The sequence below is a fragment of the Osmia lignaria genome, chromosome 16 (genome assembly GCF_051020975.1).
Source record: "Osmia lignaria lignaria isolate PbOS001 chromosome 16, iyOsmLign1, whole genome shotgun sequence".
Taxonomy (NCBI): domain Eukaryota; kingdom Metazoa; phylum Arthropoda; class Insecta; order Hymenoptera; family Megachilidae; genus Osmia; species Osmia lignaria.
Window position 1 is genome coordinate 6,088,594 of NC_135047.1, and position 27,912 is coordinate 6,116,505.

At 39.6% G+C, this 27,912-nt stretch overlaps 1 protein-coding gene across 6 annotated transcripts in view; it reads right to left on the reverse strand.

Annotated features, from left to right (window-relative positions):
• PlexA (plexin A) overlaps positions 1-27,912 on the reverse strand; it is a 241,956-nt gene that overhangs the window by 191,396 nt on the left and 22,648 nt on the right. The window contains exon 1 of one of the 6 annotated variants that reach the window (XM_034316398.2): positions 6,976-7,266. The exons of the other annotated variants lie outside the window; for them this stretch is intronic. The gene's annotated coding sequence lies outside the window, so the exon portion shown is untranslated. Of the gene's footprint in view, positions 1-6,975; positions 7,267-27,912 lie in introns of those variants that run through there. 6 annotated transcript variants of the gene reach the window in all.

Here is a 27,912-nt window from a genome sequence, read left to right on the forward strand (position 1 = left end):
ATTTTCTTCGAAGCAGAAGCACACGTAGAATGCTCAAAGGCAGCCCATGGTTTAGTGAAAGAGAGACGGAGAAATAAAATGAAAGTCGCGAGGAACGGCTCAAAAAATGTAGAGAATGCCGTTTCTTTCTTTCCCGTGTATCAAGGGAAAAGAGGGAAGGACGGAAAAAAGAAACGAAAAACCATATTTTTTCGTGCTTTTATCGTAACACTATCCAGCCTCGTACCTCCTAGTTTTCACTCCAAAATAATTGTAATTCGTTTTATTCGGATGTACTCAAAGAGCTCTCTTTCTTCGCTTTGTTTCTTTCAAAAAACTCGTCACGGGACAAAAGACATCACGAAAAATATCATAGATACGTCGGAAAATGAATAAAGAGCACATCACTCGGATAGAATTACTATTTTCAGTTTACAGTAATAATTTTCATCTCCAAAGAATCCCTTCCTAAAAATATCAAAGAAATATCCTGAATCAGCAAGGGTTCACAAATTAATTTATTATCGAGTTTATCGAAAAAATAAGATCGCGAGAGGACATCAAGAAGAAAAACCATCAACGACCCTCAACCACCATTAACACCATAAAAGTTCAACTCTCTGTCCATTGGTCGCCACTTTAATCTCGAGCAACTCGGTGTTCCAGCTCAAAGAGGCAAAGAAAAATTGATCGGTGGAAGCCCATTATTTCGTTCAAAGGTGAAATCATTTTTGCCCGTTTGATCTTTCGCAGCAATTATCCCCATGCCGGCGACGTTGGTCCGCGACGAAAGGAATGGGAAGAAAACTGGGCGAAAAAGGGAAGGAAAACGAAGGGTGTCGCGGACTGAGTTACACGTTATAAGGTTGGCCAGTATATAGCGGACGGTTCTTCCCCCTCGTAATAACGGTTCGCCGTTTTACAGCTGGTCGATTCCTTTATTCGAGGATCCACGTGGATCCAGGAGAAAGGAAGCCAGGTCATTCCACGACGAAATTTCCAACAACGAACACCTCTGACATTCCGTCCTCCTGCAATTTGCTCGCTGTAGCCACAGCCTTTTTATCACCCGGGGTAAACTTGTCAGCGGAGGATGAAACGTATGCCCAATGTTGCCTATGGGAAAACACCTATGTACGACTACGGAGGACAAATATCCCGCAGGTGACACCATGCTTGATTAACCTGTTCAACGGGGATGACGAGTAAACGCGTCGACTGCCATAGGGGTCATGCTGACTGGCGCCTCTTATTTCGTATAATTGTATAATTAGCAAATGAAAAGAGAAGACACATTGAAAATAGCAGTAATATATTATACTAATGATGTAAGGTAGCTAATTAGAAATTCAAATTTGAAAATTTGAATTTCAAGTTCAACCACATTAGGATGGCCCTTAATTAAAATTATAGATAATAGATATAATAAAAATGCTGTGTGATGCAACTTTCAACAAAATGGTCGCTTAGATATAAGAGGCTATAAAAGGTAAACTAGTTTTTTGCAAAATTTGCAAAAGCCTAATTATCAGAATGACCCCTCGACACGCGAAAAAGTCGTGATACCGTATACTCTCGAGTTCCTCTTGTTTTCTTCGCGAGAAAAGTGCATCGTTTCCGCGCGTCGCTTCCCGCCGATGAATATGTATGATCCGAATATCGAGAAGGAATATCGTCGCTTACGGTGTACGTAACGGTACGCCATCGAGAAAATTACGCAATTTTCCCCGGACGATCCCCGGCGATAACGCTTTTTCAACAGATACACGTTGGGATCAAGCGGCGAGGAGCACGCGAGGAAAGGCTTCGACGAAAACTGCACGCTTCGCGCGTTGCATACGAGAACGACCGCTTTCCGCCTCGATTACCCTCGATCCTTAGGAATCCCGAAGACGAGCGTGACGCGTGAAAAGTTTTGAGATTCCTCTCGAAAAATGGAACCGTTCGAAGGAAGGTACCTCGCTTTCGTGGCGGAGAACAAAACCGAACAGAAAACGCGATCGTTTCGAGGCAACATACCTGCGAGTTGAAAGAGGATCGGAGGTCCGAAACGAGTTCCACGAAGAAAGACAAAGAGTACCGTAATGACAGGAAAAAGATCCCATGGTCGGTAAAGGGACCAGGCTGTAAGAACGTTCCTCGCCCTCGACAAAAGCTAATTTGACTTCGCACTTCCATTCGACTTGACGCGTTCCCGGCGCAACCTGCGCGTCAATCGCGAACGGGACAAAGGAGAAAACGTCTCTGTTCCGTTGAAAACGGCCCTCGAAAAGGGTAAGGTTCGAGGAAGAAACCACACGCCATCGCAGGAAAGCCTATCGGTATGCTTTTCTACGTACCGGGCGAAACAAAGACGGTTTGTATACTTGAAACCTTTTATAGCTAACGTGGAATATGTTCGCATAATATGAGGAAAAGTCTGGGAAACTCTGTACACCTGCTGTGAAATTTTTGTATAAAAATTATTTTAAAAATTAACAATGCAGAAGAGTGTTAAAATAAAATTACAACGAAAATGATAAAAAAAAAATAAATAGACAGTCTACTATCATTAGTCGAATCAGTGATATCTAAACTTTGCGGATACGTAAAGGAATCAAGGAATTTAATGCATTCAATAAACTTCTGGCAAATCGCCAACTCCATAAGAAGAAAGAGAAAATGGATTTCATTGAGAAACGTCCACGATTCAATGTAATTTACGTATTATCGCTTGAAATTTACTAAGTGTCCGGATACTTATGGAGAATTAACGCAACTGAAAGTTTGTTGGAATTTCACGATCATCATCAATCGTCTATTAATAGATAGTTGTCGCATCCATCGATCGATCTTAGCATGGAAAACATCGACTGATCGTTCGTATACCATTCTCGTTGTTTTGGAATGCCATTCTCGTGATATGTATTCATACACAGGTATCTTTGAAAGGAAAAAAATACACGAATCAAATACCGAAGGAATTGATAAGCAATGCTCGCAGATCTAAACGACGAAACGTTCGCTTTTTCTTAACGTTCGCGACACTCGTTATCATTACCTTTAGGGAGCGATTAAATCGTGCCCGTGGCTCGTTAATATCGAAATTCGATGGAGCGAAACGGGGAACTTAAAGTAGAAAAAAAAGGAGTGACGGTAATTTATAGAGGAGGCCGGGCAATGCTTGAAATAATGACGGTCAGTTTATTCGAGTAAACGTTGGTCGGTGGTTCAACTAAAATAGTAGGACAATTAACGCAACTATTAAAATCCCGACCAGCTATTAAGGACACACTCCATTAAAAATGGATTAACGTTTTGTATTCAAATTACTGTAAATTATACGAAATAAAGAGCGGCTTATCGGAAAACCGATTGCAAAGAGAAACGAGGAAATAAATAACTCGACGCTTACTTCTTCCTTGTTATTCACCGGCAACAATAATTGTAGAATTGCGTAAATTCGCATGGAATCACGTATGTATATATCACGCGTACAGAATTGAGATATTAACCCTTGGACGGCGGACCATGTAGAGAATTCCAATTTTATTTTAATTTTCCTTTAAAAATTATTCTTCAAATATATGAAATTCGTTTAAAATTGATACATTTAAATTTAGAATTATTATATTCTTGCGTATGATTCTATTTTCCACGAATTTGTTCGATAAGAAAACTTGCACGGTTGAGGACGATAAGAACGCAGTACAGCGAATGAAAAGGAGACAACGAAAATCAAAAGTCAGCAATGTTCGAGGCGTGCACGCAAACGCATATCGTGGAAGAAATGAACTGGGACCTTGCACGAATGGCTAGTCACTGAATCATTCGCACAATGATCATCCACGTGGCTGTTTGCACAAGATTCATTCAACTGTGTACCGTGTACCGTGCACGTGTCTCGGTGATATTTGCTCGTGCAGTAAACGTCGCGAATTTTACTGAAAATGAGTCATAATTAAAACGTTACGAATCAAGAAAATATTCTAAACAATCCTGAATCACAAAACAAATTATGAATTAGCATTAATCTAAAAATGCTTTGTTGCATAATTTCCTTTTTAACTTTGAAAAAAAGAAAATAGAAAATGTTTTCTCATGTTCAAAATTTATAAAATTATCTTATGTAACATAAAGCAATGAAAGATTAAAAAGAGAAATTAACCACACCTTACTTACAATCTTGTTTATAACATTCTTTATTAGCAAAATCTATTTAACTCTACACCTGTCTCCTGATATAACAATCTCCACTTCAGAGACCATAAAACCTCATACCGTTATCAAACAAAAATCCAAGAAATGTTCATTGAAACGTGAAATAACTCCGCATAAAAACACTGTCCAATTCAGAATGGACGTTCAATTGCAAAAAAGGTTAATTCGTTGCATCCCGACATTCTCGTTTGCAACAGAGTTTCTCCGCGTAGCAGGAAATACCGTGCTTTTGTCGTCTCTATCAATTCCACCTTCGATAGGATTCGCGACTGGAGTTCGATTATCCAGGCAAATAGAACGATATTTCTCTATTCACGAACGTTTTGCGGCCAACGTATCGTTCGCTTTGCGATTGAAACTTTATACGAACACGATGTTACCAGGAATATGTCGCGATTGTGTCTGCAAATTGATTAGCCCATTCATACTTTCGGCTCTTCGTTCGATACATATGTTGTCATAAGATTTCAAGCCGGCTGTACGGATGAACTCTTAAGATATCGAGTTAAACACGGGGTTGATGGCAAAAGTATTGGCAACTAACCAGTTTGTCCAGTTTATGGTCGTCTCAGGTTACATGACTGCTCGGCGCTCCGAGGAAGAACCGTGGTGTGTGAGTTTTTTTCTCGCACTTCATTCGTTTACGCGATACAGATATACATTCATTGACGAGCGTATTTTTTCTGTGCTTCTATCTCATAGGCGCCTAAAAGCGCCGTCTGGTATGGTTTCATTGATTATTTGGGGAGCTACAGTAGCCGCTCGATAATTCATCGCCGTTTAAGATTACACACACGGATAATGATACCTAGGATATTTTAACCGTGAGGATGGTGTTTGAGGACCGTGTTCTAACTGGCTTACAAGGTTCATTTTATTACCCGAGCATTAGCGACTCTTCGGTCAATATTTACTTAAGACATTTTCGACATTCTTTAGCAGAAACTAGCAAAGCAACAATTTCTCATAGTTTCAAAAAATCTTGATCCATTAGACCGCTTAGAAAGTTCGTGCTATTTTCAAAGATAAAAATAAAATTTGTTGATTTTAACTCTGAACATAGTCATCTTGCTCTTTCTAAAACTTCTTGCTATTTCTCTGGTAATTTGAAATTGCTGTTATCATAAATGATCTTATACTACGAATGTAAGATAAGACAATTTTTTATGATGCATTGAACTGACTAACTAATTTCAATTTAAAATAGTAGAAAGTTATTATTTATTCTACATAGACTTCATAAATTATAATAAATTTCGAGGAATATGCTTGAGAAACTTCTAAGAATTTAATATCAATCCACGATGACGTCATAAGACTAAACTAATTAATTCCAGAAATAGTGTTATACAATCTCCAGAAATATGAAACACGTTAATCGAAGAGTTATTTCCAACTTCGCCTTTGCATTTAAGTGGCGATATAAATCCAGATAAATGTATTTATGGCATTATATCGAGCCTATTATCTCTTTTCAATTTGCACAAGCGTGAAACACACACCGGCACGAGTATAATAAATGTGTGCGGCAAAGTACGAATATTTATGCTAATTTCTTAAGCTCTCTGATAGACGGGTTCACCGTGGAACGCGACTATAACGTCTGAGAAGGCGACACGAGAGAAACGACTAACACATCGATCGTTGTCCACGGATTATCATTGTAATTCCTGTATTTACAAACGACTGCGTTTTTCACGAAAAGCGAAGGAAGATGGGAATTTTATATAATTTTTCGAATATACGACTAATCGGAGTAATTTGACGCGAGCACAGATAACAAAGCTTGAAATTCCCAGGACAGAGGGCACCTACACGTAAACACTTCTCGGAATTATCTTATGTTTATTCACGCTGACCTAGCAAATTAACAACGGAATCACCGACGTTCAATATAAGTTCACTGAATTTTAAATTAAAAATAGAATAACAAAATGAATAAATAGTTATATTCGATTGATAATTTAAAAAAACTAATGAATTCTATTTTTAATTTAAAATAAAAAATTTGAAACCTGCCATCCTGAGCACTCTGGTAATTTTAATTTTAAGAAATAAAATAAATAATTAAAGAAAGAAATGAGAACACATTATCAAAGCATGAGGAGGGTAATAATTACCACAAAGCTGGTTTTGTAATTACTCATACCGAAACGATCTCGATAATTGACATTGAAGAAAAAAAAATCGTAATCCATCAGCGTCTAGAAATCTGCTGAATAATATAAGAAGTATTTCGTTGGATCATCATAAATTTCCATTCGCTGCGCGAAATCAAAAGCTGAAGAGATTTCAAGGCGTGGTGGACAAACGAGAAATACACTCACGCACAATGATAATACGCTTGAACATTCTTGTTGCCGGAGCAAACGGAAGCGCCACTTCACGACAAGGATAGAACGCTGTCCGAGAAGGTCACGTGAAGTTTTATCATTCGAAAATTAAATAAAATGTCGATGCTTATTTCGAATGTTTCTTTTTCAGAGCACAGATGATAATCGAATGAGTTCGGAAGGTTTCTCCCTTGCCAGCCGTAAAACGAGTCACGCGTGTAATCGAAAGTATGTAATTTCGTGCAGCACCGTTTTTAAATCGCTCAGAGTAACGTATCGTTGCATGGCTCGTTTACGCCGCCCGAGAGAACGAGTTTATCAAATGTGCTCGTATAACTGCTATGAGATAGTGGAGAAAGAGAAATTTCCAAGGAAAAGCGTCACGAACAAAGGAGCAGTGGTATCGCGTCGAAAACTCGCCCTCGTTCCTTTTTCACTCCGTGAAATTGAGGTTATGTTTTACCTGTCACGCGTTCCTACTCTCCTCGATGAGCTTCGTCTCGCTCCGTGCAACCTCGACAGCCTTCACGGCGATGCGCTTGAACATTATCCTCTCTGACCGCAATTCGGAATTGTATTTTTCCCCTCGTATCACTAACACTATTTTCAACACACTGATCTTCCTAGTCACAAAATCGTATCGAACAGCTCTCCACTCATGTGATCACAGAACACGACACGCGCACGCGTCCTCCCTTTTGGAGCGACGATCATTCGGCGAACTGACCCAGACTGTGATTCAGCGCGCTGGAGAGAGCCATCCGGTCGACTCGAGAACGGCCGAGTAACACCGAGAAAGCACGAACCTACACGACGTGGCACGGACTTGTACGAACACGTCCGATCAAGCATGCGCCAGTCGAACGCTTATCCGACACCACGCTGCCTTCGTGGTTCAGAGGGGTGTCGCGTGACCACGAAGTCGCGAAACACTATACTGTCTGGCACGAAGGCTATTGCCGTTATCTTTTTTCTTTCGTTGGGTGATCGTGAGATTTGCCATAGGTCCGATGCAACGGAGAAACTAGAACGCGATCGTACCTTTTCTCCTTTCCCGACCCCCCCACCCATCTCTCTTTTCTTTATCACAGATAGCAATGAACCTGAAGAAGAAACGAAATAATTTCGTAAGCAGTGTACCGATGCAGCGTGACGAGTTTCACCGAAAGCGAGAGCAAGTAATTGCGATTTCCTCTCGACGCGACGCTCGTTCTCACGTATTTTTCATTCGTTCGCGAGAGAAAGCTCGGAGGCTTCGACGGTATGCATACCGTAGGCAGTGATCCGCCCGCGCTCTCCCATTCTCGTTTCAAGTCAGCGAGGATACAGGTAAACGCGCGCCACCGGAGAAGCGCGAGTCGATACATCCTGATCCAGCCTCGTCGAGAGATCGGGCATACAACGAGCTGTAGAAAACGGAGCGACTCGTTCCAGTCCGCGAGTTGTTCTCCTTTGTAGATCGAGGTGTTACGCGATACGGACGTGTAATGCGATACATCCTTCAACACGAAGAAGCGTATACGAAGGCAGCCCTCCGCTGGACATCGAGCAACTTTGTCGGCTCGCTCGCGCGTGAAGAGAAGGAATATCGCTTTTCGTCGAGCTTTCCTTCCTACGCTTGTCTCGCTCTCTCTTCCTTCTTTCACCGGTCAGAGAACTCACTAGGGTTGTACCACTTCGAATAGTTAAAATCGGTGGCGCAATAAGGGGAGGGGATATAGTCCACGTATTTAAAATTGAAATTTGAATCCGAATTTTAGTAACAACTGCCAATCGATTTATTTCACGATTAAACGCAACCCTCTTTTACATATCGGAACCATTAATTACCCTCTCGATATGAATACCGTTGAATTATCTGGGTAATTGACCGCGCAAAATGAATTGCATTTATTGGGCACGCGAACAAGGTATACCGTGATCATTACGAAACACTAGGAGTAGCAATTTTATTTATCTACGCTAAAAGTTCAAATAAATAAGATTTAAACAACCTGGTGCATGTCTAAAGTATAGTTGTTGTTTGCGATTAAGGCGATAATCGATGGTGAATCGTGTAATTTCGCGTTTCCTCTCTCGCTCATTTATCGTCAAGTATTTTCGTTTTTTAATACCAACGATCGTCCCCGTGCTGCTACGAGCATACTCCAAGTGTACCATTATCGTAACATCCGTTTCGGTCGTTGCGTCTGATAAGATAGGATAGGCGTGCGCCGCCTACATTCACCGGCTGAATGAAAGCTGGACCAGCTAGTTCGCTCTTTGATTTACCATACATCAATATTCTGATATACCAGTATATCCCTTCTTACTTCAAAACATCTGTACACAAATATCTTCCATATTGCACCAGTCCTTACAACTGTCATTTACTTTCAGTTTCCAAGCTTTAATTATTAGAGTGTCGAGAAAGTCAATTAATATTCCACACTAAAATAACTTAATTTACTTTGGATCTTGAGAGAATTTAAGGAGAACCTAGGGAAAGCTTAGGGGAAGCCTAGAGAAAGTTTAAGAAAAGTTTAATGAAAACCTATATAGAACCTAGGAAGAGCCTAATTTAGGCTTCTCTAAAAAATATAGAAAGAAGCAATCATGAAATTGCAATGTGGAAGGAATAAAAACAAAATTCCTTCGAAAGAGCGAGGAATACACGGTGTAATTGCGCACGAGGAATATGAGAAAGCTACTCGAAACGGGCATGGTCCCATTCGCGAGGAAAGGTGCAAAAATGTCCCCTAGTGAACACAGTGGCGCGCCAAAAAGGCTCGTTTAAAGTGTCCAAGGAGCTTTATACGCGTTTCACGTGAGCCTACCTGTACAACGGATCAAAGGGACCTGGTGGAAGAGCGGAGGTTGGCCGACGAAAGAGAAAGGAGCGTAAAAGAGACAGAGAAAGAGACGGGTCGCTACAGGATAGGTAAGAGAGATACGGTCGTTGGCCGGTTCGGGCAAGGCTGCTGGCAAGGAGAACCAGGGCTGTACTTGCAAATAAAACAGACGGGTACTCTCCATCGACACCGCTGTAATAACGGAGTGGCTTTGTATAAAATGCGCACCGGTATACTTTCCTTGTTTTCCAACCGGTTTTCCATAAAAAGGCTTCTTTGATCACCCGTTCAAAATCCTCTTACGTGAAAACCGCGCACACACGTAAAAACATATTATAAATGTCGTAACACGTTTTCGATTAAGAAACGTATCAAACGCGTGATACCGGTAGCCACGTGTTACTATTGAAATTGCTCGCCAGACAAAAAACAGGTGAAACGAATAATCGTGTTAAATCGAGAATACATTTGAATGTTTCGCGGTAGCGAAAGGGGATACGAAATTAGAGCACGTTCGAACGGCATCGACGTAAGAAAGGAAAAAAAAAGATAGCAACGCGTATAATGATGATGAAAACTGTTCTACGCTTTCACGATAAGTGCTAGCCAGCATTAATCACGCCCATCACTCTTAAGTGGATCGAATCGATTTATTATCGAGGCTTGGAGATACTCTTCGCGATTTGTATGCACATGATCAGAGTTCAATCGATCTATAACTTTCGATTCTAGTTCAAACGACACGAATTGTCTTTGAAGAATTCTGTTATAATCTATTTGAAAGAATTAAAATTCATTTTCCAAAACAAATTTTACAAATTTCCAAATAAAATCTCCTCTACTCTACGAACATCTATAACCATAATCGATTAAAAATTAAAATTTTGTATGAGATGGTTGAAAAATTCCTGAATAAGAGAACGAAGAACGACGAAAACAATAGTAAGCTTCACGTAACAACGTGTTCTTGTGGATGTCGTTGGATTAAACGCGTTTCATTTAGCTGCAACAGGCGTCACGGATTACGAGGAACAGTGCGTGCAGTATCTTTCTAACGTAAAGAGCAATCTCCAGGCTGACAGACAGTATGGTAAAAGGTATTACAGCCCTGAGAACAACTCGCCGTTGCCGTTTCGCCATATAATTCCGAGACGCGGAATTCTCCTGGTTCGGTCCTTGCTACGCAAGTATCCAGGTACCGAAGTATCGGTACAAAGGAACTCCAAGGACAAAAGGATAGTTCGCGTTGTATCTTGACACGAGCCATATGGAATCCTCTCTTCAAGTCCGACTTTCAGAAAAATAAAATTCATCAAAAAGAAAAAGGAATCCAATAGCTGATAAAGAAAAATATCATTTTCGAATTTCTCTAAAATCAGAAAAGAATTACCGGTAAGCTTTCCTTATTGAAAGCAAAACCTTTTAAAGAAGAGCAGACACGGACGAAGAGGATGAAATAAATCAATAAGCGTCCTTCTACTGTTTACCCCGTCCACGGGGGCTCAATTAATGGAATCATAACGTGGAGTAGAGGGTGTAGAAGTTCCGTTACAAAGATATCAGGCTGGAATTTAGCAAACAACAATTATCTCCGTTCAGTCGTCCGTAACTTTCTCGTTGTCACGGCGTTGTCCTCTGGCACCGGTAACCAATTCTCATATCACAGATGGTACACACCGGTTAAAACTTCGGCTACGCCCCCGCGCCTTCGTGTGAGAGAAGTTCATTCGAGTTTGACTTTCAACGATATCGTAGCCTAGCATTCGAAACTTAGACAAACGGTGGACCCGACCCAGAACGCGAACTAGTTTTCGAGTCAACTGACCTAGAAACATGTCGAAACAGGAGCATCGAAATACCGGCAGGGTACGCGATAGCTTTTGTCCATCGACAGATGGAATTCAGTTAGCAAGATTGCTTCCACGTCTGACCGTTCGATTTCCTCCGCCGGAAATTGAGAAGAATTTTCGTGACGATAACGAGGTCGGGCCGGTTCCCTTTTGCCTAGGCCACGTTACCTTCGTGCCGGATGGTGCATCGTAAAAATTGGTATCCTTTACTCCGTAGCATTACCGTAAAAGGCTCGTCGTTCGCATTTATTAAAAAGAGCATCGTAGAAAATTATACGACCAGCTATGAAATACGAATTAGATGCGGACGGATCACGGGTAATGAAAGAAGTTCGCGAGACTTGAGAGAGAGAGAGAGAGAGAGAGAGAAAAAAAGGAAAATGAAATAAAGTCTGGAGAGGAGTCACCCGTTCCTAAAGATACCCCGTCTGGGAAGTTGAATAACTCGCATCTCGTTTTGAATTAATCCAATAATTTCAATCGATGCCATTACAATTACGGAGGACCGCGATTCGCTTTGGAAATTTATACCTTCTGGTCAGAATTTGTTAAATTAATATTAAATTATGAGTAATCATAATTAGAAATTTATGGAGGCGAAAGAATAAAATTATAATAAACACCAGTGTGAATTTTTCTTTCAAATTACACATGATTTAATATACAATAAACACCTTCCTATAAATAGAATTATTTTATTTTAGAATTTAATATCTACCCATACAGACTCCCATAGCTAAAGGGTTAAGAATTTCATAAATGGAAAAAAAAGTAAAACGAAGCAATTATCGTGATGGTCATCGAGCGACAATCAATAGGATGATTCGAAACGAAATCATCGGCGCATGACGGAAAAAAGAAGAGAGACGGAATGAAGTCAAGAGGGCATCTGTTCGATATTCGTAGCGGGGTTAAATTAAAAATAATTACTGCACGCGGTGAAACGAAGCGATAACAATTCGATTACGATCCCAGAAACGATGCTGGGGGTTCCATACAGCGGACCTTTGCATCACGAATTTCCGTTATCAAAATCTTTCATCTAGATCCGCGAGCTCTCGACCTACCGACGTTGATTTCATCTTTACACCCTTCGAGCATTCCGTTCCTGCGATTTAACCCCCGATAAATCCGCCTTGTTATAAACTCGATCGGGCCGATCCGACGGAGGGGAAAATAAAAATTTCAATGTTAAAGAAACGAAAGAGTAAAAGTGTAATCCCCCCTCGGTTTCAACGCCGGGAATAATAACCCGAACGAGCGTGCGTGTTCTCCGCTTCGAACGCGTGATTTATAAAATGTCCGCTCGAGAGGATTTGCGCGAAGGATAGAAGAATCGTCGATGCAGCGGCTTATGAATTTTAATGAACATTTTAATTATCATTTCGACCGAATAAAAATGTTGTATTTGTAATAAGTATTTAAGAAATAAATCGTTTTTCAAATATGACCGTGTGAAACATTGAATAAATCCTTCCACATTTTCGAATCTGTTCGAACAATCGAATCTCTGCAAGAAATCGCTCGAATAACTGAACACAGTTGCTGAAATTGAATTTCACTCGTCTCAAATTTCGAGTGGACCCGATCGTTTCAAACGCTTGAAGGATCGTAGGGAACGCAAACATCGAGGGACCACGGTGAAATCAGCAAAAGCGGATCTAAAAGAGAACGTTGCTTTACGTTCCGATTAACGATACCATAAAAGCTAGCCGGTAAAAATGTCGATGCGACACGCCCAACGAAAATTTCCCTCGCGCTGAAATGAAAGCGGATCTCCATCTGCTCGAATCGTAACAATTCGACAGGAATACCTGTTTTTACCTTCCCTTGTTGTCTGTATGAATCTTTTATCCGAAATAAACACGTTTATAATTTCGAAATTCACCTTTTTTTTTATCGTTTTACCTCCATAATTTATCCTTGTCAAATCTTTTATTCATGTAGAATATAAATATTTGAAAAATTGAACAAAATTCTTAACACTGAGAAATTATCAGGTGTTTCACATCAACCTATCCTGGCACGTAACATTGTAATTTCGTTCGTGATAATGTTAATACAACCCCGCAATAAAATTGATTTACCTCCCAGCTGGGCTGATACATTCATAATAACAATGCTCTAAGTGGCCATGTTATGGATGCTGTTAATGTTGTTATTACCCTAGGTCATTAACCCACATTTTCCCTTTATTATCACTATCTATGTAACAAGCTACGTAGACAGAAAATAAATAAAGAGTAAAATTCCTTAAAATGTAAGAATGAATTTCTTTAAATTTATTATTTCTTCATCAGAATTCAATAATTGAACTCGCTCTTGATAATTGTAGCTTGGAAAAAGTATGGAGGAATTCTAAAAATTTATAAGAATATCTCGACTATAGATTGCTATATGAAACACGTCGATACTCGAAGGGTTATAGGAAACGAACGATCGCCGTCTATACGGCACGATGCGTGTGACGATTACAAAAGCGATCGCGTTATATGCACAGCACGTTCTTCGCGAGAAATTGTTTCTGCGAGAAAAGAAACGCGACACTGTTACATGGATCGCAGAAATTGTTAATAGACCACGCCTGGAACGTCGAACGATATTTCTGTCGTTCCTTCCATGTATGAATCGTGATGTAAGTGAAGTAATAACGATTTCAAACTTACTTTCTATATATATCCTTGTGTCTTAAAATAAACCTGATACTTTAATAATAAACAAGCATAAGTGTAAGAATGGAATAGAAGGGATGAATCTATACAAAATTTCATGTTTTTAAGGAATCAGTGTTGAAGAACTTTTTTACCTAATTATCAGTGAATTATTATCAGAATAACCCCAGTTATCTGCACGTCTGCCCTCCAATATCTTTCACATAAATGGAATTTTACTGTAAGAATATGATTTTGTATTTTATAAAAATATATGAAGTTGATATACAATAAAATATATAAGTAAACTTTCTAATAAGAAATGCAAATCATCTATTAGATAGTTACTGAATATTGATCAGTCGAATGACAACTCCTCTTTCCTAATAAACAGTGTAAAAACATTTCTGTGCCAGAGAGTATACAATCTAAGCAGAGAAAGGCATTGTTTTGAGAAATCAGTAAAAACTTTTACTTTCACCGCATGAATCAGAGTTTTAACAGAAACCTTTGGCCTGTCGCCAAGACCAGTGGTCGGTCTTGCGCTAGTAGTGCAAGTAGTACGGATATTATTGTCTCTGAACGATTCCACGGCCTTCGTGTGCTCGATACAAGAAAAACATGCTCTTTAAGAGGAGCATCGTAAGCTAACGTTGTTCTATCTTCAACTTCCTATACCCTTTTGATCACCTTCAGAAGAATGAGCAAAGGTGCCAAATATTTAGGCTCCTATGGTATTTTAAGTCAACTGATGATAAATATTAAATTACCGTAGATCAGCATCTTGAAATACTTGGAAAACAGAAGTTTACTTTCATGTGTATTTGTAGGGAAAAAGAAATTTTCCAAAGACGGTAAGTTTTCGAGAATCTACGTGAGTTTAGGTAAATTTTCAACTGGAAGTTATGGCATAAATCCAGTGACTGTCCCACTAAAAAATCATGCAAATTCCAAATTTCGTCCTCGAAATGAAACTTTCGTATATATTAAAATTGACTTGAATCTCTAAGTACACGTTTATCCTCGTCCCTATCCCTATTTACCATCTCACCCAAGAAAAACAACTCGCAAAAGCTTCGCCTAAGGTGCGAACCAGTAGACCAACGAAGTGGCTGAATTTCCGCAAGCTCGTTAACGTTCGACCATTCAGAATAATTACTTAGGCGAGTTTCTGTAGCGAGGTATTCGCTGACAAACCTCTTTTATTTCATTCAAAGAGCGCGCGTTTTCAGAGCACACGGTTTCGTTGAACTCGCGACAGACAGCTCGTAAAACGATTCTAGAAATCGGTCGTGGTTGGATGTAAAAAAAATAAAAAAGAAGAAGGAATGTCAGAGCAACGGCATGATTTATTTCGAGGAGAACCGGTGAAGAGAAGTGACGAGGGAACCGCGACCTGTAATTATCTGCTCGTGTAGCCAGGAATGAATTACGCTCGCGCGTAAAAAGACATAATTATGGTGGATGAGTTTCGGTGGTGCTACGGGGTGTCGAGCCTCTCGGTTTATTTCCAGTGATCGGATATGGTAGGAAGGTTTTCCAGATGCTGGGACAAACCGTGGATGTCCCACAAGCGGTTCGTGGATGTACATTTCCAAGAATAAGAGAAGAAGAAGAAGAAATGGCACGGCACGGTCACGTTTCGACACCGAAATAGAAGTTTGCGTGTCCCTTAAAAACTCATATCGATCTTCCTTAGCGAGCTACTACTGGGATTTAAAGTTCGCCGACGGTCTCGCGGTCGAGACATTCGTTTCGTTCGATAAATTATTCCAGCCGGTACGCCGGCCATCGGGAAATTTCGAGCCAGCCACTTTAAGTGGAAAACCATTCGATTGGGGAAACAATAAATTTCGATACAGACCCGACTCGATCGATGTAATTCTCTCTTCTTAAATATCAAATTTTATATCGATGGACTGATGTTATGGGCTGAATTTAATTTTAATCAACTGAGCTTATCAAACCTTAATCATAACCAACCTTCCACGAAATTTTATTTTGTTCCTCTGGATATTATTTTCCCAATAGTGAAAATTTTTAGTTGAAAAACTTCAGTACCTAGACGCTAAAAAATGTAAATATTTCTGTATGAAACTGCAAATGTTTGAAATAACATTTGATCGGAGGGAAAGTTTACAGAAAACACAAAGGCAGAGGAGATGAAAAGAAAGAAAAAGGTGAAACTCGCGGGCGTTTAACTAAATCGACGTACCATTGAAGCGCAACATTTAGTTCGCCAGGTAAATTTAGTTAGCCAGGTAAATTCAGGGAGGCGGAGAGATTGGAAAAGTTCGGAAAAGCCAGCTGTTTGGAAAACGACGGCCGAGGAGGGAAGGTGGTTTTACCTTTTATGTCCACACGGCGGCAGTTTGCCTCGCGTGTCCCTCGCACCGCGTACGACAATGAGGAATCAATAGTCGCGACGGAAACGCCCTGTACCGTACGTTCGTTTCCCCTGTTTACCCGTAATTCGCGTCTACTCGCCGAGACACCATTGACAGATTCCTATCTTGCTTCCGGAATGATAATTTCGTGTAACAAAGAAGGCAAATTCTAGCAATTTTTCATTGCCTCTTTTCGCCTTAAAAATCGAGAAAAAAGAGAAACGAATTGCCTGAAAGTAGTGAAAGTAGGTCGAAAACTGTAGGATAAAATCGTACCGTGTCAGAATTAAAATTAATATTAACACGAGAAATTTGAACATCATACTAACTAGGGAAACAATTAATTTTCAATTATCTTATAATTGGAACTATGAAAGATCGCGTAGGTCGTTGAGAATTTATTCGATCGGAATCTTTCACAGAGGAATAAAATACAGAAAGACGTTCGAAATCGAAGGAATAACGAGGAAGGATCTCTGTATCCTATAAAAGAGGATCATTCGTCGAACCACCATGCACGGCACGATTACTTGCTACTAAAATCCATTCAATCCTTCTTATCCGTGTCTCGAATACTTTCGATGAAGGATTCGTTTTCCGTGCCACGATTTCCTTTCTACAGAATAAATGCTTCGAATAAGTCAATCAATTTTGGGAGAAATGTTTGAGAAACCGAATGTCCAATCTCTTTTCAAAAAATTACTAATTGCCACTGTAAAATATTTAATTTTCTAAACTTTAGATATTATTTTTCCAATTTTAAGCGAAACATTCTTGCATACATTCCATAGGTCTGGGGTCACCATTGACCATTTGTCTTTGGAAGCCTAAAAGCACTGTCTCACGTTTATCGCAATGTGTCCACGTGCTAATTGTCCGTGGAAACGGGACGTTAACCTTTCTCGTGCCTATGAATATTAAATTATCGTGACGTTTAATCGCGCAACGGGCAAAGAGAGCGAAAGAAAGAGGCGAGAACGAAGGCAAGAGGAAAGAAAGGAGAGGATAAAAGAGAACGGCGCCGTGCGAGTCTATCGGCTGGTGTCCGGCTAAACTGTCCCCGACAAAGACGAAAGAGGGAAAAGGAAGAAGGAAAATGAACGGATTCAATTCAAATGGCACGTACTCCTCGTAACTTTACGTATTGAAAATGTACCTATGTACCCAGTCAATTTTTAACAAGTCTGTATAACCGATTCTCAAGAGAAACGACCAGATAAGATCGGCTTCTCGCCGATCGAACAACCGACGTCTTAATAAAAGCGTGGATAAAAAGGTGGTGAAAAAGAAAGCCGTCTGATAGATGGCTACTGTTGGATAACGGTTATCGACATCGATACCAAAGAGCAAATCGATGATCGTGAAGTTCGTCTAGGAAGAAGGAAATGATCGTGATAGTACAATATAAAATTGCACCTCTATAGAGAAGCCTTCGGGCGATCAATACATATTGTCAATATTATTGAACGACTGAGGAAATAGACTGACGCTTTGTCATTGTTTAAAACATTGATTAAGTGGTTTGTTAGTATTGAAGAAATTTCTCTTACGATTAATAAATATTAATGAATTTAACCATAACAAAAATTTAACGCAATTTATGAAGAATATTTTTATTAACCTATGTTTGTGCAATTTTGGATTCTATGATATCGAAAGCTTAATTAATAGGTATTAATTAATATATTATAATTAGAAAAAGAGGCAACCACTGCATTACTAGAGATACTAATTAAATGCAAACATATAAAGAGGGAGATACCCACTGTAGATAATTCTATTTACCAAGCAAATTATCTTGACCAAGGTTTTATTACTCATAACTGTCTCCACTAATTACATGATGATAATTGGTTAAAAAAAAACAAATTACTCTCCTGATTCCGTTTTATCAGACACACTATTTTGTCTGTGTATATTAATAGTTAATTGTACATATATAGGAGGATAAGACAATGGTATCTTATTGTAGTGTCTCTTATAGCCAAGATTCTAGTAAAGCACGATGTGTTTACAGAAATAGAGGCCTGCCTGAACCATGCAGCGGAAAGTTTGAACACATGAATAAAACTGTCGTGGTTGGCAAAGGTTAAAGACACAGAAACAGCCTCGACTATAATCGATATCGAGCACACTGAATGCAAACAGCAACGAGAACTTTGAATTTCATTCATGCTGCTTTTTGTCAATGAAATCACGCCCTGGGTCAACTATTTTCCCATACTATGAGAACGAAATTGCATTCTTGTAAATTGGAATCTTTGTAAATGATAAGAATCGATAAAGAATTTGTGCTATGTGGAAAATTTGTAACACTTTTATTCCTTATTTTAGAACATTCACATTCCATGTCCATAAACAAGCTATCATGATTATACTTCAATGAAAAAGTAAATGATAAAAATGTGAAACATGTGATGTATGTATTATAGGAAGTGAAATTAGCAAAAGTATGAATGAAGCCCATTAAGAATGAATATGAAATATAAGTCTAATCAGGAAGTGAATGGAATCTAGTGACTGCAAATGAAGAAAAGTACGAGTGTGTTATTGGTAACGAGAAAAATAAACACAGAGTCGTATGAAAGTTGAGAAATGGAAAACACACGACAAGATTTCATTTAACTAAAATGAATAGAGTAAGATATGGGTCAAATTTCTCCTTCTATCTCCTTTTAAAATAACATTTCTTTAAAACTGAAATATTCTGATAGCTGTTATAAACGTTACAAAATATTATTCCACATTATTAATTCAATGATATTTAAACATATATCACAGAGAAAGGTGGGATTTATTATTAAACCATTGAAATACAAGTAAACCACACGAATGGACGTAGTTGATCTAATGAAACGAAATATGAAATACAGCTGGCTACCGCAAAGGGTTAAAATAAAGTATAACATTGTTCGTGGACGAAAATCCTATCTCCCTTTTAACCAATAATTGGTCGGATAATTTGATTTAATAACCGCTTTCAGGAAGCGGCTGGAATGTTATAAAATGCCACCCTTAAAAGCGAAATGGAGCGTTAAAACCTTTTATCGATTTCGACATTTTCGCATACTAATGGCGTACATAAAAGACGCGATTTCATACATCATTCCGGTGCACGTCAGTCGACGGGCATGTTGCATAGAATCGAGCGCAATGAAAGCGTCAATCAAGCCTTGATAATCTTTCTATTCTTCCTTTCCTCTGCTCCTTTCTTCCTTATTCCCATCCCGTCTCAATTGAAATCTACTATTAACATGGAATAAACCGACTATTGTCGAAGACTTTAACACCGTGCCATTATTCTGAAGGTATTTAGAAAAAACTGCATAATAGATGCATTTCTGCAAAATGCAACACAATTTCAAAAGGAGGGTTGCATTTCAAAGGCTATGAGATACGCAGCTTTTTAGAGTGAAGATTATTTCAAAATAAGAGGCGAGGAATTAAAATTTGTACAATACAATTAGAGAAAAAAAATGATTTCATTTGAATTAGATAACGAAAGGGTTGAAATTATCGCTAAGGTTAAGAATATTATTAGTTAAATTCTCAATAAATGTTAAAAGAGAAGATCCATAAGAGGATCTTCAAAGATGAAGAAAAATGAATAGGGAGTTCTTTGGTAATTTCGACCTGATTTGTGACAGCTGCATCATGTTCCAAATAAAGGCCGTCGAGGAAGGAAAGGGAGGAGAGCCGCAGAGAAGAGAACGAGAAAAATGGCTAAAAGGAAAGCAGAAAAGAGACTCAAACAGCTGTAGGAATGAAGTTGTCGTTGACGAAACAAAAAACCTGGGTCGGATGTAAAAAACGAGGTAATGTGTCCCGTTTATAGCATGTCGACAAGGGAGTAATAAATGACAATGGCAGAGAGTAATTGACTTTGAAAAATTAATTGAATGTAATAAAATGTACTTTCGTTGGAATCCATTTAAATTTATCAAATCTTTGAAAGATTTTATGTAAAATATGGTTGAGATGCATTAACATTTTGCAGCATAATGAAAATTTCGTGGTGTAATTCATCATATGTTAACATGTGTCCTAGTATGCATTTCTACATTACGCATAAGTGCATTTTGCAACATGATGTACTAATATATTTTATGAAGTGATTCGCTATGTTATTTGACGTATGTTGGCACGTGCTTTACGTGGTTTTCTTCATGTGGTTGCACATGTGCATGCGGGTTTATTAACATGTTTTATGGTGTGGTTTCTGTACGTTTGCGAATGTGGTTTTTAAGGGTTTTCAGTACGCATATGGGAATTTGTTAGGGTCCTTTAATATGTTTTATGGTGTGGTTTCTACTGTGCTTCTACCGTGGTGAAATATTTTCTTAAATGTTTTCCTTTGAATATAATTGAATATTTCTGGGTGGTAAATTTCTATGGAAATTCAAACGTTACCCAAATATGAATGACATGGTAATCAATACATTAAAAATTGCTGAATTAAAAGTACGTATAATGCTTTGGTTTACCTTGTTAATTTATGACCTTTTTTAATCAACCAGGTCTAATAATGAGGTAACTAACTGAACGAGGATTCGGCTGGTTCGACTACGAGCGCCCCGTACGATAATTACTCGACACGTAGGATCGTCGAGTGTGCTTAACAATCTCTATGATTGGAATATCTAATGTTCAGCCGTTAATTAACGGCGTTCCAGTTTTCGAGCGTTAGATCTCACTCGGAAAAGCTGCGTTACCGTCTGATTTTATCGCGCGCACGTACCCAAAGAAGCAAAATGTTCTTTCGTCTAATTAAAATTCGCTTTCTCGACGAAATCGTTGACCGTTTCGAGTCGAATATCCGATTGAAATTGCAGGTACAAGCGGCTGTACAGCCCCATAATAAAAACAGCGAGTTAACGCGATACGCGTTTATACGAATTTAATATACGTGAACGTTAAACGTGAAACGAGAATGTATATCATTAAAGCGTGCGTAGGGGGCAGATAAAGCGGTGAAAATTAAAAATTGGATTCCTATGCGGGAATTCGTATTTAATTCGCGGTAAATAAAAGACCGTCGTGCCCCGAAGCAGTAAAGCAATTAAATAAAATGTCGATTTTCTGGCCGGAGGATAAGCGTAACTCGCTTTGACCGTGAAAAACTACGAAAAACCACCATGAATGCATATTCGTTCCATGGTTCATAATTTTGCTTCAACCAGCCTCTACCTCTGAATGTTATAAATTACGAATTGCGCGCGAACCAGCCCGCGAATAACGCGATCGTTTCGACGTTGTTTTACTTGGTTGCAGAGGAAGGGTAAAACGTTCGCGAAAAAAAAATTTGCTTTTCGCGCTCGTTCACGCGTGTTTTACGGTCAGAAGATTTATTGAAACGACGATCGGTTAATTTATTTTTCTTGGCTCGACGATATAGATCGAGCGAAAGCTTGAAAGTCCACTGAACCTATCATCCGCTTTCGTTCCGTCTGATACTCGACCTACCTGAGAGAAATTAATTAAGTACATCGTCAGAAATGCAATTCACGAAATAATCCCTCAGAATCGAGTCGCATTATCCGGGGACATACAATTGAGAACGTACAATCTAGCTCAGACAGGCTTAATTAATTCTAATTACCACGCGCAGTCCTTTGATTAGATTGAAACATGATTTACTTATATTTGGAGTTATTAACAGGATTTGTCTGAGCAAAAGTTGTACAGTGTAAAATACTGTAGCTTTAAAATTATACAAAATTTCATTAAGAAAAAATTAAATAGTGTCAACGATTTCAAAGATTTCAAAACACATATTTGGCACCCAATTTGACTCTACTTTTCCATACGAAAGAGTGCACAGATTACTCATCCGATTCCGTGGCTTCTACCGTGCTCATTAACTAAACAGAATGATTAGAATCGCAAACGCGATGTATTACGTGTCAACGGCAGACGTAACGCGAGCCTTCTCGTTAAGCAAACCCGTCGCGCCCAACGGTGGACGGTGTTGATTGAATTCGTTAATTTTGCAAGGCGACACCGCCGGGCCTGTTGCGAATTTCGGCGAGCGTCGCGTTTATTGTCAGCAACGACACAGGCTCGTTCACCCCGGGTCTCGGTGTTACGCTGAAAACGAGGCTTAACGTGCGCCGAGGGATCGAACCCTTGCCAACACGGCCTGAAGGGGTTTCCAACCCCTTTTCATACGCGTAGATAGCGGTGACCCCCCGTGAGCGAGTATGTACTCCCGGCAAACTTCACCTGAATCATCCAATTCAGCTGGGCTCTTCAAGAAGAGATTAACGCGCCACCTCGCGGCATCCGAACAAAGAAAAAGGAGCGCATCCGAGCTGAAGAAGCCAGCAAATCCAGATCCCGCTTCGTAATTGCTCCATTCAACGATAGGACGTTTCAAAGCGACGTCTGCCGCGATCGCTGCTGGCCTCGCGTCGTTCAACTAAATGTCTCGGATGAAGATATCGTTGAACCTGACTTTTCAATTCATAGATCGACGATGGAGACGTCGTCTGGGTGGTCAACTTTATCCGAGTTGCTCGAGACGTGCGTTGAGTGGAGAATCTTGTAGATCGTAGATCTTGGATTAACTTTTTAATTAATCTGTACGAGGTGATTAACCCTTTCAATGCTAAATAATTCTTTACCCGCTAACAAGCCTATTACCTCGCATGACTTTACTTCAAATATAAGTAATGTAATGTAATTTACAAAATTCCTTCCTTCCAATTATAAATTGCTACACAGTGAACATCTTTCAATTAAAGTGTACCATAGTAAAGGGGTTAATAATTTTTACGACGAAAGGAAATAACAATTTAACTTAGTCATCGACTTTTCAAGGTGTCTCGATAAGACAGTCCTCTTACCTGTTCATTTTTTTTTTCTCCTCCATCGCACTCGACATAATTTAACGACATGTCGTGGCTCGCTCAAGGGATAAAGAGGTAAATATCGTGACAGCGGTGTCTGGTTAAACTCGCAACCCGATTTTATGACATTCACCATTCATTATGCTAATGGCCGGAGCTTAGATAATGAAGAGCCACTGCGAATATAGTGGCTGGCAGAGAAGCGTATAAGGGACGTTGAAGGCAGCTTAAAAACAACCTTACGACTTTCGCGTGCGAACTATCGCGATATTTATGTGTCATTGTCGGCTCTTTACGACTCTACTGTCCCGTGTGTGTCTACGTTCAGCTCGGTTGTACGATAAAATCGTAAGACCATCGAACTAACCCTCGAATTGAACGCGTGCACACGTTTATACAATCATTCCTACCGCTTCGAAAAACATTCCTCATTAAATTATTCACGTACACAGTCAATTACTTTTCGTTTATTCAATATTTAATCAACGACTGTGAGTATCTCGTCGGTTATGAATTGACTTATGTTGCGATGGAGGAGAAGACAAATTTCTTTAAAATTTATTATCTCTATCAATCGTTAGTGGTAGCAAAAATTAAATAAAGCCTAAGACACAATCCTTTGGCTATAGGTGTCTAGAGTTAATTTTAGAAATTAATTAGAAAGCGTTCTAACCATGGATTTTCTTAATGAGCGATCACCTAATAAATCGGCAAGGTTCGTTAATTTTCTCCCTGTCCCGTTTTCACGCGGGACGAGCACGCATTGTCGTGGGCCGGTGGCAGACCTTTTTTGCAGAGATGGAAGCAGTTGTCCTGAACGATCGAGCCGCATGAATGAGGTGCACGTAAGCGAGGGGGTGGAGGGAGTGGCGTGTGTACATGTGTCATTTGCAAGCTGCCGCCACGTGCTGTACAGGGCGCTTTCCTCGAAAAATAAACGAAACGAACAGACGCGACGTCCGGCTCAGCTCCGTTCTACGCGACGCCGAGCCGTGTCACGGATTGACGCGCCGTTTACATCGTTCCAATTGCTCGTGTTATACCCGTAGAAAAAGCCGTGTGGAACACCGTACGATCCGAGAACTGCTTGTCCACGTGCACGCACGTGAAAACGAGATCCGCTCGCTCGACAACGTGTAAAACCAGCCCGACACGTGGACCCGGATTAAGAAGGTTTCAACAGGGTTTATCTTGTGATAAATTAGAAAATATATAGGAATTAGGGGGTAGAAGTGATCCTACCGAAATTTGGGGGCTGTTTGTAGAATTAAATTGATATTTAATCCCGAGAGTTAAAGAAAACTTTGCAATTTTCATTGCTATTTTAATAATAGAAGCTTCTAAATTTATTAGACATCGAAAACAAAAATTACCAACTACGAATGCGTTAATTGAAGAGCATGTTTCTGAAACGCGTGAGGCGTACCTTAGGAAACAGATGCAGCACGTGCGTGACAAAGTTTCATAACGAAAATCATGTAAAATAAGATTTACAGTGGAATCGGATATTGCATGTAGATTATACCGATCATAAAAAGATTTTAATCGATTGTAATTAAATTAAATTGAATTCTAATCGATATTACACAGAGCTGATGATTATTTCCTACGTATTTAAAACTGATCAATGATCATTGAATCTTCACTTAATTCAAATAAATAGCAGTGCGCTCGTTTTATTTCGGTGCATCCCGGCCGACCAGTTTCCACAGTCAATTAAATTCACAAGCTGGGGCAGAGTCAATTTAATTGTGAATCTTGTCGGATAATAATAAAAAGGAAGATGAACAATCGGATATACGTTGGCCGAGCGGATAAAGACGATAAAAGTAACACATGTCGACGAATGTGAACCGGGATTAAGGACGAGGTAAGACAGCCTTCCATTGCCATGCGGAGAAATAAAAAGGGATACAGGACTCGAAATCTCGCGGACAAAAGCGGACGACAAGTCGTAAAAGGCCCCCGAGGGGGATTTTACAACAGTGTCTAACGATCGCAATCCTCGCGTTTACTGCAGCCAATTTTTTCCAAGACTAATCGCGACAGATTTCAATAGTCAACCGTTTGATCCCATTAGACACGGTTTCAAATCCGACGTTGATGACACCAAAGCAGCTGACGCTTATTTCATTTTGATGAGTTCAAAAAAGGATTCTCATATACTTTGGAATTTCTAAACAAGACCGCTCAGGATTATGCCCACGCGTTATGATACATCCTGTATATTTGTTAGCAACAAAGAAGCAACGTTAGAAAGTAACGAAGCTGCAATTACAAGGCAGACGGCGTCTTCGGGATGATCGAAATCGGTCATTACAGGTGGAAGGTTACAACCGGGGGCGAAATTAGCCGAGAGATAGGCGTTTCCCCGAAGCAACTGGCCGCAAATAAATGCGGTGCGTTAATCTTTAGGTATAAAAGAAAGGAATAGAATGCAAGGAGGTCGAGTGTGGATTTCTCGGTCGGAAGCAAGCTTCGTCGAGTGGTGGTCGCTCTTTAGCGAAGGGGATGCGAAGAATAAGAAAAAGGTCGGGGGTGGAGAAAGCAAGGAAACGGAACGCACGATGTCATCAGGAAACAGCCTAAGGGGTAAGAAATTTTTCAGAGAGACGCCCAGTTTCCACGAACCAACATCCATCCCGACTCCCTCGCGGCCACAAATGAAATCCAAACAGATCAAAAGGTCTCGGTACACGGAGAGCAATGTTACGGGAGCAACTTTGAAACTATGAGTAACTCGGTGTGCTTGGATGCAAGTTTCAAGTAAAATCTATGATGAAATACAGCAGGCTTTCCCTTCCCGTTGCTTCCGTTTTCCCCATTTCGGCCGAGGACTACCTTTCAACGTGCTACCTCGTATCTTATTCTCCGCACAGTAGATCACCGTTCCCGGAGATTTTCTATCTGTACGGCAGAGGCAAAGAGTAAAGTTGAACGAATGTCTCGTTTCTCTTTTTTTCTTGTACTTATTCTTCTTACTCCGGATCGTGTCGTAGAGGGATTTCACGTTACGTGGAAAATGTATCTTAACGAGAAGTTTTGGAGATGGGCCAAGTCTTTTAGCTTTATTAACAGTCTCAAGTATTTGGGATTTTTAAATGTTAGAGTTTAAAAATTTAGGAACTTGGAAATTGAAAAATTTGAGAATTTTAGAATCTGGGAATTTGAGAACTTGGAAACTTGGGAATTTGAGAATTTTAAAAGCTCAAAAATTAAAAAATAAAACACAAAAGCTTTAATGAATGGAGTATTATCTTGTCTAATCATTGAAGCTATGAAGCACATCCGACCATTGCCACATGTAAAATTAATCTCGATGATTTTTCTTTCATCCAGAACCAGGCATCTCGATCGAAAGATACCACATCGCCGACCCACGCCCATTTTTTCCACTGGAAATCGAGATACGATGGACAAAGCGACGTTTCACAAGATCATCTCTCCCTTTCCTCTGATATTTTCTCTCACGTCCGGAGATACGCATTACCGCCATCGGCGATCATCGATGACGATGATTATATTCCTATCTATCGGTTCGTGAACCTGACGAAAGGGAGTCGATGAACTTTTGGAAGAGATTCTCTTCTTTTTATTTGAAAATCATCGAGCGAAAGGGAAGAGCAGACTCTCAATTATAAAGTAATTGAAGGCTTCGATGGAATCGAGTTAATACAAGAAAGGAGACAAACACGCGAACTATTACGTCGTTTTCTATGCCGCGATGAATTATACGCTGTTCGAAGTAGCTCGCAATCTCGTGCACCATTAACTTTCAACTTTCTGCCCCCAAAAACCTTGCGGTGAAACGAGGAAGAAAGTGGAAACATCGCAGAGAAAGATCGATGCACGCATTTGAAAGTTTCATCCAAAAGAAGAACCGATCGATTCTGATCAATGTCCAATACCTATTACCTACTCTTGGTATTAGAAATAATCAATAAATTAATCAAGTTAGGATAACCAAACACAGATATTAAATTCAAAACCTAAATGAAATAAAATTTAATTTTCTACAAATTTCTAATGATTATAAATGTGTTAATAAGAAGTAAAATTCTAAATAAAATATTAGATCATTAATTTCAACAAAATTTTAAGAAGATCCCATCAATAATCAGCAGACTGAAACTGCACTCAAAGTCAATATTTCTGCGATAATAAATCAATACAGGCGATAAATAGAAGATTCCACAGTGTTAAGGAACGCTTCTCCGCTAGTTCTCGCCTTCTTGTCCAATCTAGCCGCGATTAGGTGGAAAGTTTCGCGAGAAATGTACGATAACCGCGGGATACATAATCCACTTCGGACTAGTGAAGATAGAACGGAAAAGTTTTTCAACGTTTCTCGGCATAGTTTCCCTCGAAGTTCGATACACGCTTTTCCATTTTGTGGCCGGGATAGGAAGCACGCTCGCTGAAAGTCTGTTCGAAACATACGGAGACCGCATTAACTTGCGGGTTAAGTTTACCAGCTTGGAATTCGTGTCAGAGGTATTTTCGTTTTAAACGTTCGACCGGTATCGATGATCAACAAATTAACATACAAATTGTCCAAATTTCACCGTCTTGTCGATATTGCGATTTCGAATTGGTTACATCGAACCAATGGAAAGAAGGCACGAACGGAATTATACAGGATTACTACAATCGTCTAATGTGAAATGGATATTTCTGTATTAGAAAATATACGAATTTAAATGTTGCAAAGTTAATACAAAAATTTCCACCGCTGTATCTTTATTTATTCCAATCATTTTCTCTAGGTGGCCTAATTTGCATTTTTCGAGGATCAGGACCACCCTAGCCCCTATCTAATTACGCTAATGCCTA